General features: G+C 41.5%; 1 protein-coding gene across 3 annotated transcripts in view; it reads right to left on the bottom strand.

Moving 5' to 3' along the window:
* Positions 1-14,725, bottom strand: part of TMEM178B (transmembrane protein 178B) — a 208,234-nt gene that overhangs the window by 13,058 nt on the left and 180,451 nt on the right. The window lies entirely within an intron of this gene.

Here is a 14,725-nt window from a genome sequence, read left to right as displayed (position 1 = left end):
TGAAATGTCACAATTGCCACCCACACATCAAATAATGGAGAGATACAGATGCTACACACCTGCCACAAGACATAATGACTCAAGTCAGCATGAAGTTGGCACTTTATTTTTCCTCTGTGGGCCTCTCTGAATGCCTGGAGAGCCCTGGGCACAGAAGGCAGCCTACAGGAAACACACAGTCCTGAGTGTCCTCCCTCTGCTCATGCATGGATCAGTAATGTGTGATGTGTGCTGCACAGCACATCCTGCATCTGTCCTCTTACAGCTGCTGGTGAGGAATCTCTTCTTCCTGATCCCATCCCTAAAGCAGCACAATCTTCCAAAGCAGTCACAGTCAGCCTAGTTCCATGGAAGGATCCTGTGTTCTGGTGCCCTTGCTTGCTTCTACTCCTTCCTGCCCCTGGCTCTGCTTCTCTTCTGCAACACTTTTGCTGTTGTGTCTCTGCTGCTTTGATCTTTTTAGTTGCAGTTGTATTGAATAAATTAATTTGATGCTCCCCATTCTGAACACAGAGGTAAGATTACTTGGCGAATTCTCATGGAATTTGGTTCAGAAACTGGGAGCATTTGCAGGAACATACACACATCACCAAAATGTGTGAACTCTCCACTACATCCACTGCTTTTATTTAATAGGAACATCACATAGGCATTGAATCTACAGGCAAATCTCTGTCATGAACCTGCTGAGAGATCACTGTCATGGTTCTCTTTCTGTTCCCTCTTCTGATCACTCTGTCTGTTTCTCCTTTCTCCACTGTACTTTGGAATGTCACTTGTAGATAGTCTCTGCTGCAAAGGTCAGATGCTCTCCCTAATGCCATGTACAGCTGCCAGATGGCCCAGGATATTAATGAATACTCATTTTATGGGAGTGCCACTGGGTACCAGAGAGGACCAGAGAGATGCTGCAGTAGGTATCATGCCTACTTCATTCAAAACAGCCTTCTTGCCTCCCTCCAGCACCCCATCAGTCTGCAATCAGTGATCTGGATTCCTGCAAAAGCCTCATGAGATCCCAGGCTCTGGATTTGTCTTTGATGATGTCCTATACCACTTCAAAGCACAGAGTAGGATAAAAGGGGAGATCTTCTTCCTACAATCCATTAGTCAAAAATCAGGTTGTTTGATTAGAAACGACGTGTTCTTCCATGTTTTACTATGTTGCTTAGTTTATTCAGTAATATGAAGAAATCTGACCAGAATGCAGTTGTTCCCTCTGTTCTATGTCAGAATGCACATTGTGGGATCAGGGTAAAAAAGAGGTCTCAGAGGCTCTGTGCTCTGAACTGAGCTCTGTGGCTCATTTCAAATGGTTGTGGTTAGAAAATGACAAGGAAGGCCTTTTTTTTACTAGTAAGAGCATGGTAATTTCAGCTCTTTCAAAATATAAGATTGTTAAGAGAGGTGAGTGGGAAAAATCTGTGTGGCCAGACTGAAGCTGCATTTGCTAAGTACAAAAGGGAAGGAAATAACTTTGGATTTCAAATACTCCCTGTGCTTTCAAGCTTTGTCTTGGCTGTTTTGATCATAAGCTCTTCAATGCAATGAGTGTTGCTTATTCTGTGTTTGAACAGTGCCCAATATATTGGCACTCCACATTGCCAGGGGTATCTGCCCCTTAACAAAGGAACAACACAGAACAGCAAGTAACAACACTGGAGAACTAAGCAAATCACAAGCATGAGACTTCTCTAAAAAAGCCTTTCCCCCTTCTGGAGAATGCGCTAACCCATGATGACAAATAATGACTGCCATGTACAATGTCACAGTGCAGAGTACAACCCTCAGCCTGTCACTCCCCTGTGCTTCTGCAGGGTGTTTTGTACAACACAGAGTTATCTGTCTCTCTGTTCATTGCAGACACAAAAAATGCCATTTTATGTCTAGAAAAATCTTTATGAACATTTTATGAGTCCTATGTGTGGCTTGTGTTCAGCCAAGCAAGGAAGTTCCCACCTATGGTTAATCTGGCCTCTCACCAGGAAGGCTCCTGATGAAAACTGAGTAAGGTTCCTACCTCATAACAAAAAAGAACATCCTTGCAAATTCCACAGTTGTTGATTATCATAGTGAAAGAGTCATGGATAAAAGGGATGCAGAGCCTGATCTTACCTCTGGAAATGAAGCCTCTGCTAGTCCAGGTAAGACATGGAGCTGAGGTGGCAGGAGCAGGGAGGCTGTGGCTCCTGCCCATGACACTCTACATTACAGATACGGTGCTTCAGAGGCTGCAGGACTGCAGCAAGTCAGGAACATTTCCAACCCTATGAGCATTTTTCTCCCCAGAAGTCAAACTGAAACTCTTTTACAGTTTCCTCTCAAGTTTTTGCTGTCAGTGAAGTATCCTCCTGCATGTACACTAATGCCCCAGATCCCCTGGAAACTGCATTGATAGAAACTTTAACTTCTTTGTGAAAAACACTCCCCATAGCTGTGGTCCAAGCAGATGACCAGACCTGAAGGCTGGTGGTCCAGCCATGGCTCTGATGCCCTAAATGTGAATGGCAGGTGGCAGTAAGAGCTCCCTGGTACATGAGCTGCACAGGGAGATGAAGGCCATCTCCTTCAGCAGCTGGGGGGAGCAGAACTCACAAAGCTCTTTGTGCTGGGATTTACACATTATCCTCCTAAGTGAAACCTAATGAATGAGACAAGGCAACAGTGGGATTTTTGACAGGTAATTCATGTGTCACTGCAAAATGCTTCAATCAGGTGAGAGATGAATTTCATGTAAAGCTGTGTCTGTGCCACAGAAACTGCTGTTTGACATGTAGTCAAACCTCCATCCTGACTCCTTGTCAGGTAGCCTCCTTTCATCCTGACCTTGTTCTGACAGTGCCTGTCCTGCTAATGGGTTGAGGATCATCAGTGGTTTGAGAACCTGAGCTATTAAATACCCTTTGGTTATCTTGTGCCTGTCTTTCTTATACATTACAGAATATCATTAAACATTGCACTGAATATCCCTTTCATTTAGATTAGAAGGTTTTTTAGGACAGAGATGAACTTATTTGCTATATATGTATGTAAGACTGAAGTCCTACCATCTTTGCTGCAGGGGCATCATCTGAAGAGGGATGGCAGGGAAAGGTAATATCAGTTGGTCAAAGCCTAATACCATGTGGGTTATGAGTCAGAGCCTTTGCTGTAGCTGTTTTCAAGCATGATTATATCAAGTAGTGCCATGGGCCTCTGCTGCAAGGAATTATTTTTTTCTTTTTTGTTGTAAATGTCCCTTTCTTTCCAATCAGCCCAGCTGTGTGAGGGTCTGCAATGTCTCCACAGTTTTTAAACCTCACCTCCAGGGGAGACCAAAACTGCTTGTGAGTGAACTGATTTAAACACAAACAGGCTCAAATCATCCATAACAAATCTGTTTGAATTTTCCCTGATGCTAGTATCCCCTTGAACCATGTCAGAAGCCACATCCTTCACCCACAGACCTGGCTGGGCTGAGTGATAGAGCTTGAGGGATTTCCCAGGGTCTGTGGTGTTTTGTGACAAGAGCTGGTGCCTTTCTTAAGTGCACTGCAGATGAGGGGGAATTTTTGTGGTGCTAGAGCAGAAACAGACCTTGCTGGTGGGAGCTTCATCTAAACATCCTCGTCATTATTATTAGGGATGAGGTGTCTGACTGGAACCTGAAGGAGACATTACAAATTTGAAGGCATGGGAAATCCAAAAAGCCAGTAATTAAAACGATCTTGGCACCAAGCCCACCTCTGAGACCCTCCTCTTACATATCATTTGTCTCATGATTTGGAAATCACTTCCTTGGCATCTGACAGAATGATGTTCATTCCCTCCCCTTCCCCCACAACAGATAGAAATTACTCACAGACTGTGCTGTCAGATGTACAAAGTAAACAACCCCAAAAACTGTTTCTTCTTGCCTTCTGCTATTTTTTAAAACACATAAAAATGTCAAGTATTACTTATAAATTAGTAGATAAAAAAGAGAACAGCAAAGGTATGGATTTTAAGTCCTTTGAAACCATGCAGTTTTCAAATAAATGTAAATCTCTGCCTTTTAAAGTATTTCTAGTAGCTTCTTGTGGCCACTGATGTCTTTGAAAGGAGAGCTGTTTACTTAATTATCATCACTTTCTTTTATTACTGGGCTATGGTAGAAAAAAAAAAAAATCTCACAAATGAAACATTATCTTTACTTTCTTTCTGCCCTACTAGCTTTTACTATTTTCAAGGTACATCAAACAAACAAATAAAATTACGGTCGATCCTAAAGTGGAGTGTGTAGCATTAACTATTTAAATTATATCCCAATCAAATGAAATTATTAAAGAATACAGCAAATTCCCTCCCAGCACAGTGATGACAAAAGGCTTGTGGAGGGAGGGAGCAGCTTTGCAGTAAACTCCTTCTGTGCATGGATTAAACGCCTCAGCAGCACGCAGTTCTTGAGAACACTTTATTTCTCTGTGCACACACGCATAGAATATAAATTATTGCTTAATTATGCACTGTTCCAGCAGAAGCAGCTTGCAGCATCACCAATAGGCTGCAGAATAGGGAGGGGTTTACTGGAAAATGCCCTTATAAAAAAAACAGAGGTGGAAGGATAAATCTGACTGGGTGATGGAGATTTACCGAGGTGTCCTTGGGAGATTACATCCCCACCTGGGTTGGGACTTAATGCATTTTTATCTTATACCACGGACCAGATAAACTGCAGGATCTCTTGTTATATTGCATTGTAGCCACTCTGAGAATGTGGTTTGCATTTGGCCTTTGACCTCCTGCCTCACAAGGTGCCAGAGCTGTGAGCCTGCTGTGTGTCACCTGCCCTGTGTGCCTGCCTAGGGACTGCTGCTGCACAAGCTGCAATGCCTCATGGCACCAGAGGATTATGTGTCTTCAGCCACAACCCCACATACTTAACGCTTAGACTTGTGTAAACCAGTATTTCATGTACAGGAACGATGTTAGAGCTGCTGAGGGCTGAACTCCAGTTTGCTGTGCTGATACGAGTGTCAGTCCATGTTTCACAGTGCAGATTTGCACGTGGTGACATTTCCACACCCCTCGGGGCATGGGACTGCACAGGGAGTGGAGCCCCTGCTGTGCACAGCCACAGCCTGTGAGCTACAGCCATGAGCAAGCACTCTCTGAAGCTGTGAGTTGGCAAGTAAGGCAAAAGCAGCACTGCTTTGCTGAAAGCACAATGGTTTGATGGACCAGGGAGAGAAGAAAGCTTTCAGATCAAAGCCTCAGTGAATAAACTGAGTACTTCAGCAGTGGTGATTCCTATGACCCAACCACAATAACCTAGCAAAAATAAAGTGAGCTGATTACAGCCATTAAGCAAACATAATGGGTCATGAACTTGCAGCCACAACACAGGAGACAGCAAAAACTGCACCACTCGTAGTGCTGTGGTATTATTCTGATTTTACTGGAGCAGAAAGGAAAGAAAGGACCTCAGTGTCAAAATGAAGAAAAATTCTAATCCAAGGTTAGAAAAACTATCCCATCCATGTGCTGGCAAACATCCTACTTGGCAACATACAGAGGCTTCTGGCAGCTTCTTTCATCCACTGCAGTGTGGAGCTCACAGCATGACCCAGGCAGAGGCCAAAAGATTAAACAGAAAGAGGCACTGGAGGTCTGAACACCCTCAAGTGACTCCATCACAGCTCAGATTTGCCTCAGATGATGACACATAAGTTTAGTATCAAGCTGTATCTTAGGCAGGTGCTTCCCACCCTGGGCATTTGTCAGAGCCAAAGGGAAACTTGTGGAGTCAGGTTGGGTTTGCCTTGTCACGGGACATGTTCTGTGGCACGAGGAATCTGTGCACCACACTGGTCTTTTAGTAATGAGGCCATTACACCTCCAAGTATGTAAGACCATTTTCCAAAAATTGGACATCTCTCAGAAGGAATCTCAGAGGATTCGTGTAACCTTTCTTTTCCAGGAAATCCTAAATTGCTGAAAAGTCTAATGATGTTCTTCAAGACAAGTGAGACTGGAGAAGAGGGACAGCACAAGTAAATTCAACAGACTTCTTCCATATTACCTACTGTGTGCCACTATAAATACTTCCAGAGGGAATACTTTCAGGTCTGAACGGATAGTTAGTCACATGCCTTTTAAATCCTTTTGTTTGCTGAAGGCAGTACTAAAAGAAGCCATTGGGAGCTTGGGGTGATGTTGGCAGCTGCCAGATTTGGATATTTCCCCCTTTAGGTGCTGAGAAAAGCCTATCCATTTGTTTTTGTCAAGTGACCAGAGGACTCTTCATTTGTGCAGCTTTCAGGATCTTTACTGCAGAAGTCTGGGCTCTATTACTGTTCCCCTGAGTTGACCTGTTAGGAACAGAAAAATCTTTTCTGTATGTCCTGATACAGTTACTGAGATAAAAAAGTCAGAAGTCAAAGTAAGATGCAATTTTGTCTGGTCAACAAGAACCACCCAGTGCAGGGCACTCCTATGAAGTTTGCATCATCCACATAAATGCATGCAGGCAACAAACCAGAGTGACCCTGTAGAGCCCCAAAGGATCATGCTGAAATCTCCTTTCCTGTTGCAGGGGAAATACCTGCTCATCCTCTGTAGCCCACACAAGAACATGGGCATGACTGATCTCTATGCCCTGGAAGAGCCAGATTGGGCAGAAATTAGGAAGGCCCTGCTCATTTATAGTTTTTTCCAAGTCTAGCTGCTTTTTAAATGCAGTTTCCAGTTGGACTCTGTCCAGGCAGATTAGACCAAGCAAGTGTGGCAGTGACTTGCCCAAGGGGAATGTTGTTTCCTAAGATGACAACCTGAGGAGCCGAGAAAGTGAATCTAAGTCTTGCTTCAGCCTCTGCATTTAACAAACAAAAAGATCTTCCACACACAGAAATTTCTTCCCCATTCCCTCTGTAAGGTTTTCTTTCTGTCTAGCAAATCATGCCAGTATTAATCTTCCTTCTGTTGCATGAACAGCCTTTCCTCTTTTATGCCAGGCATGCAAACAACTCAGAAAAATTTCCTTTTAAGAATACCAAGCCAATAATAAATGCCAGTTTTGTTTTCATTGTCTTCCTTTGGCTTTGGTGCATCTTGCCATTGGAATTCAGAAGCCAGCAAGAGATCAAAGATCTAGTGACATTACTAAAGGATATGGGACAACCACTGAATTTTAAAACACACAGAACTTGTTTTCCAGGGCTGTGGGTGTTGTATTTCTTCAGAATCTGTCTCCTCTGGTTTATTTCTACTTTATTTTACCTTCTTTCAGCCCCACAAAGACCTACTGACATGCTGAGAAGCAACTTGATTGCATGTCCTTCACAGACTGCACTAAGTTGTCTGTTTTGGTAACTTTAAAAGGTACTGATGCTTCTGCCAGTACCTCCCATCCTGGTGAGGGAGAAATTACAAGTCAGTAAGCTGACTTAAAATGAACACACAGAGGAATATCAACAGTTCTTCTAGCTGAAAAGCCAGACAGAGCTGACTCCTTAATTTACTGCACACCAAGTTCAGGGAGACAGATTTGAGCTAGGACAGCAAAACAATGAGTTTAGAGGTGTGCATACACTACTTGCCCTGTCTTTTGCTCCAGATTGTAAGATCTCTGCAGCTCATTAAAGAAGTTTTTCTCTTCTTCTCCTAAGTGCCAGTGCCCTCCCATGATCAGGTACAGGGCTGGTGGAATAGTGCTGGTATTTCTTCCCCCACAGCCTGCAAGTGCATGTCTATGAGCATCACAAATAAGCTACAGGAAAAAAACCAACCCACAACACATTTGAAGGTTGACTTTGAAGTCAGCTGATAATGTTTCCATGGAGATCAAATGCTATGGAGTTGACAACGAATTCTCTTGTTGAGCCTTTCCTTCCAGGAGGAAAAAAGCCCCAAAGAACAATACTTCTAAATGATTACACTCTGCAGTACAGTAGTGTTATTGTCTTGCAAAAAACACATCTATATCCCACACCTGTTTTCTTAAGGAGATGTTAACTCTTAGGTCTTAACATTTCAATGCCAGGTGTGCCAGTATTCACCTAGAGAATCAGATATATTCCCAAAGTACTGAAAAAAAATTGCATCTAGTGAAAAATAGTATTCTATGAGACAAAAGATATAACTCTGCATTTCAACTTATGCTGCAAATGAGAGTTATGATTCCCCTTGAGGAGTATTATAACACAAAATTATAAGACTATTTCAGTTCCTGATGTATCAGTGACACACAGATGTCTGTATTGTGAAAGTGGGTGATCTTTCATATTTCCAGAGAGTGTTCTATTTCCTTTTCAAAATGAGTGCCAGCATAAATAAATAAATGCAAAATGTGTGGTTGGTGCACCAGAGAGCAGTACTAGAAGTAAAGATGTGACAGACCCCCAGCTCTGCCTTTTAAACTGAGCAACTTCTTTCCAGCTGGGAAATGCTCAACAGGCATTTGTATTAGCCCCAAAAGATAACAAAGGGGATGTATGTCTACCTGAGTGATTACCTAAATATTTATTTTTAGAGTGAAAAGAGGAAATTAGACAGCATTCAAAAGGCAAGTGATAACAGTTGCTAAAGGCTGATTCCTAATGGTTCACTGGTCTGGATGAAGAAGCACTTCCAGCTCTACCCCCATATCAGGACATGTCTCTGTCCAGTGAACCCACATCCATACATAATTGTCTGGACATGGATCCACAGTGTCCTGGTTTGGAAAGACATAAGGAAAGAAAAGCTCCAGAAACCTGGCCTAAAATGGGACCAAGGAACATGACCTTCAAAAGGAATCATTACTTAGGTTGGAAAAGATCTCTAAGATCATTAAGTCCAACTGTCAACCCAGCACTGCCAAATCCAGCACTAAACCACGTTCCTAAATTTCACATCTCTTGAATGCCTCCAGGGATAGTGACCCTTTCTCTGGGCAGCCTGTTCCAATGCTTGACCACCATTTTGGTGCAGAGGATTTTCCTATGATCCAATCTAAAGCTTCCCTGGTACAATTTGAGGCCATTTCCTCTTGTTGTATCACTTGTTACTTGGAGAAGAGACAACCCCTTCACAGCTACAATTTCCTGTCAGGCAGCTGTAAAGAGGAATAAAGCCTCCCCTGAGCCTGAGTTAAGAACCCCAGTTTCCTTGGCCACTCCCCATAAAGAGGGACAAATCCTTAAAAGTGATGAAAAAGGACATTTTTAGAAACAGGTTGACTCTTATTTACTGAATATGAATGCTCCTCTCCTTGTTACATTCCTGATGTGCACAAAGCCTGTGAGACTGCTCTGAGCTCTGCTTCTCCTCACAGGTCCAAAAAGAACCTCATCAGCTCCTTTTCTGCCTTCCACAACACCTTTCTCTTGTGTATGAGGGTTCTAAAAAATCAAGAGACTTGGAGAGGTTTAAACATTTAAAGCCTATTAACGCTGTACATTAACTCAAGCTTGTTCCAACTCAAAGCCTTAAATCACTTTAGAGCATAATGCAAAATTTAACCAAAAGTGAAGCAGGAGCTGGAGTGTTCACGTGTGTGGTGGGGGAGGCACGGCAGAGGGGGGAATAATTTTGTTGTGCTGAAGTGATCTCCAAGATTTTCATAACCCATTTATGGCATCTCTTCATACAAACCAGCCTTTGTCTCCATCTGGAGGTCAATCCACATAAATAAGTCCTCACAGTGGTCTGTAGGGAGTTTTGCCTGTTTTTAAGCTCCTCTGCAGTCATCATTAATTTAGTACCTCCCAGAGGAATAAAACATGATTGGTATCTCATTCTTTTCCAGTCTTCCAACTTTTTTCGAATTATAAATACTCTTCAAAGTGGCCAAAGGTTTTATGCTTTTGTGAAAACTGTATTTATCCCAAGCTTCACAGTTCACATTCCAGTAACTTACTGCAGATCTTGGATTTTCTAAAGATCACATGATTGTGCAAACAAGAGTGCATTTACACTTGCCTTTCCATCGGGAAAAATTAATTGATATAAACTTTATAAAACTATTCCTTTTCTTGGAAGAAGCACAAGAAACTGACCTTCCAAAGAAAAATGTTGTATAAATGAAAAATATAGAAATGATCACAGGAAATACCTTCCATATTCAGTGTTGTGATTGATCACGTCACCACAAGCAAACATTTTGAAGAATGGGTAGAGACCTTGATTATTAATGGAAAATAAAAATTCTAGGTGCTCTGTGGGACATATCATATTTCCCAATGAATTCTAAAGAATGGCTCTTACTTTCTCCTTTTGTTTATCTTTCTCTTTGCTTCCTCTTGGCAGCCACTATGAAGGCACTTCATAACTGCCTAGGAGATGCCAGTCACAGAGCTTTGCCTTACACTTGCTGCATTTTTGTTCAATTATTCAGCAGTGGAATGATTATTTTGAGACGGCAGGACCACAGTTGTGTAGAATAAACACTTATTTTCTCCTGTTACATGCTATTTTCAAAGTACAGTGAGTTAAATTTGAGACTCAAATGACTCAACAGCTGGTAAGGACCCATGGCTGCAAACACACAGATGCCTCCCATTTTGAAAGTATTTCTGAGAAGCCTGGAAATTACTTATTAAAAGCTATTTCTCCCTAGTTTAAAACTGAAAAAAGAATACACTTATACATAAGTGGGTTTTTCTTTATTTCTTCAATAAACATTCTCTCTTGCATATCTGAAATAAAGCATTACATTATGCCAACATGCATAACTTAATTTTTTATTCCCTCTCACACATCTTTCCTGCCTGCTTATCTATACTGCAGCAGCCAGAATTGGAAAGGATAGCCAGAAGAACTCCACACTACTACTACATGTACACAACATGATTTCCAGGCCTTTCAGTGCCAGTAGAAAAGCAAATTTCAGACTCCCAAGCAAAGCTCCAAGCCCAGTACCTCATGCAAAAATATCACTAGGCAAAGACAAGAAATGAGCTGCTATATGAGACTCCAGATCATTTTATTACAGATCTGCATGGTGAAGCTAAATCACATATGAGGGCATTTAACAGCTGGAATAATTTCCAAATAGACTAATTAGGGACTGAAGTATTAATGGTAAAATTTCTAATTGGCTCAAAGCAAGGTTACAGCAAGAAACTCACTTAACTTTGCAAAGAATAATGGATATTTGCAAGGCTAGTAAAATTACATGCTTCTCTAAGGAAATTGTTAGCAAATAGGGAAAAACCCCTAAAGTCATCCTCAAGTGTGTGTCACAAGACAAAACTGGCAGAGATCTGATAAGAGTGAGGAGAACAGGTAAAACAGTAAACAAGTGCAGAGATGATTTATTGCATTCATTTGCAGTAAATTTGGAACAAAATAAGACAATGCAGAAGTCTCTCCCTGAAGGGCTTCCTTGTTAGGCAAGAAGTAAAAACCCCTAACTATTTCACTGAAATGTGTTCTCAGTACAAATTACAGACTTACAAGAGGAAAACACACGGATGTGCAGCTGAAGGACAGAGCTCTGATAAGGATGATAAAATGTCATTCTTTGTCAGCCTTTTAATACGTTTACAAAGGCAAGTGATGTAGCTTTGGCCAGGGATAATTGTGTGCTGAAGTGAGTACCAGAACATGATATTGGAAGTGCCATTTTGTATTTCCAGCTGGGACAACAGACAGCAGTTCAGCAGGGAGGTGCACAAGGCAGGGAGGGGGAGGATGAAATCCCTGCCAAAACACTGGATCATGCCACCAGGAGGCAGCCACCCCACCTTCCCAACAGCAGGCACTGATGAGGAGGAAAAGGGCTTTGAAGCATTTAGGTATGAAGTCAGCCCTGCCCTCAAATTAGAAATAAGGCAAGCCACATGATGTTTCAAAACAGTTGACTGAAATCAGCTGACCTGGGAAAGCATCAGGCTATCAGAGATTGTCTTTATAAGACAATTTTATAGAGTGAGCACAGTGAGAGAAAATGTGGTGAGGTTGATTTTGCAGTCATGCAGAATCTGAGGGGCTGAAACAAGAAAATCCTATGGATGAAAGGGCTGAAGAGCAGGTAGAAAAACCTGGGGTTAGATGGATCAACTTGTGCATTGATCATGATACAGGAAATATTCACAACAACTTGACAGAGAACTGGAAGAAGGGATTCCTGGAGCATCCAAAATGGAATTTGCCCTGGTAGAGAGTTACCAGTTTGCTAGTTGGTAGCATCTCAGCTCTTTGGAGCTGGAACTAAAACTGCCATTTGACCTTGACAATTTTGGCTAAATTAACTGTTGAGAGAGTGAAGGCACCAACCAAAAGAGCTGACAGGTTTGCTGTGATAATAGACCCAGACAAGTCAAGGATTTGAATACATTCCAAAGAACTGCTCAAAGCCAGAATATGTGAGCACAACTTCCTGGGAACTGTGATGTGGCCACATCTAGACTTGAAAAAGCAAAGGCATGGCTTTGGTGCAAATAAATTTGCTTTGGTCAAAACACAATGTATAAAATATTCCACATTAATTTCCTCAAGTAGATGTTTAACTGAATTCCTGTTAGACTAGGTAATTTATGAACATGAAAACATCACGCTTACCACAGGACTCTGACATTTGAAAATAGTGTTATAGATGCTCCTAAGGTTCCAGAAATTGTTATGAAATTAAAAAATCACTGGTTGGAGCTTTTATGGGGGCACAGATTTTTGGTAATTTGCATGAAGCGAAAACATAAGAACCTGCAAGAGGATGTGCTTGGAGTCATGTATAATTTGAGTGTGACCCACTTCTGTAATAGAATTAAACAGTCTTAAGTAAGATGAATAAAATGAACTAATCACAGTGAAATTTAAGAGCACAATTCCAGATGGAGAAACTCTCCAAGAGGGAAACTCTCCCACCTTGCAGGGTAAAATGATACTGACAATACTGGAATGTAATGACAACAGATAGTGTAATTCCGGGTGCAGGAGGCTGTGCAACTGTACCATCAAGCAAAATGAGATAAAAAGTCCTAAACATAATTTACAGTATCCATCTGGCTCTGTTGAAGATGAGGGACTGAAAAAAATATCCTACTGTAGTCAGGGAAATACTGTTGTTCAAGATAAGGAATACAAGTATAAAATGTACAAAAAACCCACTAAAAATTATGGAAAATAACTGTGGAAGCCGTAAGGGAGCTGTGATTGCTGTTGATACAGATACATTTGGACAAAACAGAAAAGATGAATTATTAATAATTTTTAGCTTGTTACAAAACATGCAGAATAGCAGTGTAAAACAGACTCTCAATCACAATTTACATGTCCTGGATTCCGGATGAGCTAAAAAGCAAATAATGGCCTGCATTTCGTAAATGACTTTTTTCAGCAATTTGCTTGAGAAATTAGATCATGCAAAGTAAAGCAAGTTCTTATGAGGCACTGCCACATGGGTTAGCAAGAGGACTGTTTGGTAAATATAATAAAGAACCAGAGGTCCAAGCAAACCACGTCTGGTCTTATTAGATTATTGCAGCACACTTCTCAGTGCTCTGTTGAGATTTCCTGTTCAAAGAACTGTGAGCATTAAGGGACAAACCCCACAGATATGTTAAGCTGGCAATGTTTAAGCATTGCAAAAGAGCCATTTGCCTGGAAATAAAAACCTGAACAAATGCTACAAACATAGCCAAGACAAATGGTGTTGAAAATAGAAGGGAAGTTTAGATTTTAGTCTGATTCTATGGCTACCAACTGAACACAGCTGCAATGAGGTCAGATGGCAGAAACCTTCCAAAGCAGTTTTCCCATTACTGGACCTGAGAAAGAGGCACTCTGGCTCCATGCATTTTAAGAAACAGTACAGTAGTATGTTGACAGCATTTATGGCATGACAGAAGAGACAGTTTTGTATTCAAACACCATCCAGCCATAAAAAGTTTAAATTAAGACTCATTGGCTGTAAAAGAAATGACTGTGTAACACATGACAGCCTGAAAACATTGATAGCTACTGACTTGTAGATTAGATGGCTCTAGTTGTGTATTTTATTAACTGACTGCTTCAGTTTGTAGATGTTACTTTATGCCCATTTGCTGTTAAAAGAAATCAGTATAGCAGTTGTTATTGACTTGTGCAAAACAAGAGAGAGAGTAACCTTTGGGTAATACTGATCCACGTGTCTGCACTGAAGCAGAAAATAAGTTTGATCTCCTCCCAGCACATCTTTATTTATAATATTACACATCTTGACAGAATTTGGCAGATAAAATAATCTGGTGCCTCTCATTTCAATTAGTTTTGGGTTTCAACTGCTGGATCTGGTTATTATTTTGTCTATGCAAATAGCATGCTACTATCAGATGGCTTCTCACTGCATAGGTACTTCCACTCTGTGTTCAAGTCAATTATAAACCTTCTGTTAAACAGTTTCAAGCAATTGGCTTTTTGTGGCATGCTGTCTTTTTCTTGTTTTTCAAACCACAAGTCATTTTTATAGCTCTTCTGCAAACCTCTTCCATCCTTTCCACATCCTCCTTTAGCACTGACACCTGATTAGGATGTCCAGAAATAGCTTTGCTTAGCCTAGAGATAACCCCACCTCACAGTCTCATTGCATATTCCATAAAAAATAACACATTCAGCAGCTGCACTGCACTGAGAGCTCCTGTTCAGCTGGATGACCCCAGCTTGATTCCAGAGACCTTTTCAGAGCCACTGCTCTCTGAGAGGGAGCAGCTTGTTCCATGGGCATGGCAGAGGCTGTTCCCAGTTGCCTGACCTTGGCTCTATCTGCTCTGAAGTGTGTGTTGTTTGAGCACACCAAAAGATGGCTTTG

This window comes from Erithacus rubecula, assembly GCF_903797595.1.
Source record: "Erithacus rubecula genome assembly, chromosome: 4".
NCBI classification, from domain to species: domain Eukaryota; kingdom Metazoa; phylum Chordata; class Aves; order Passeriformes; family Muscicapidae; genus Erithacus; species Erithacus rubecula.
This window is presented reverse-complemented; position numbering and strand designations above follow the sequence as displayed.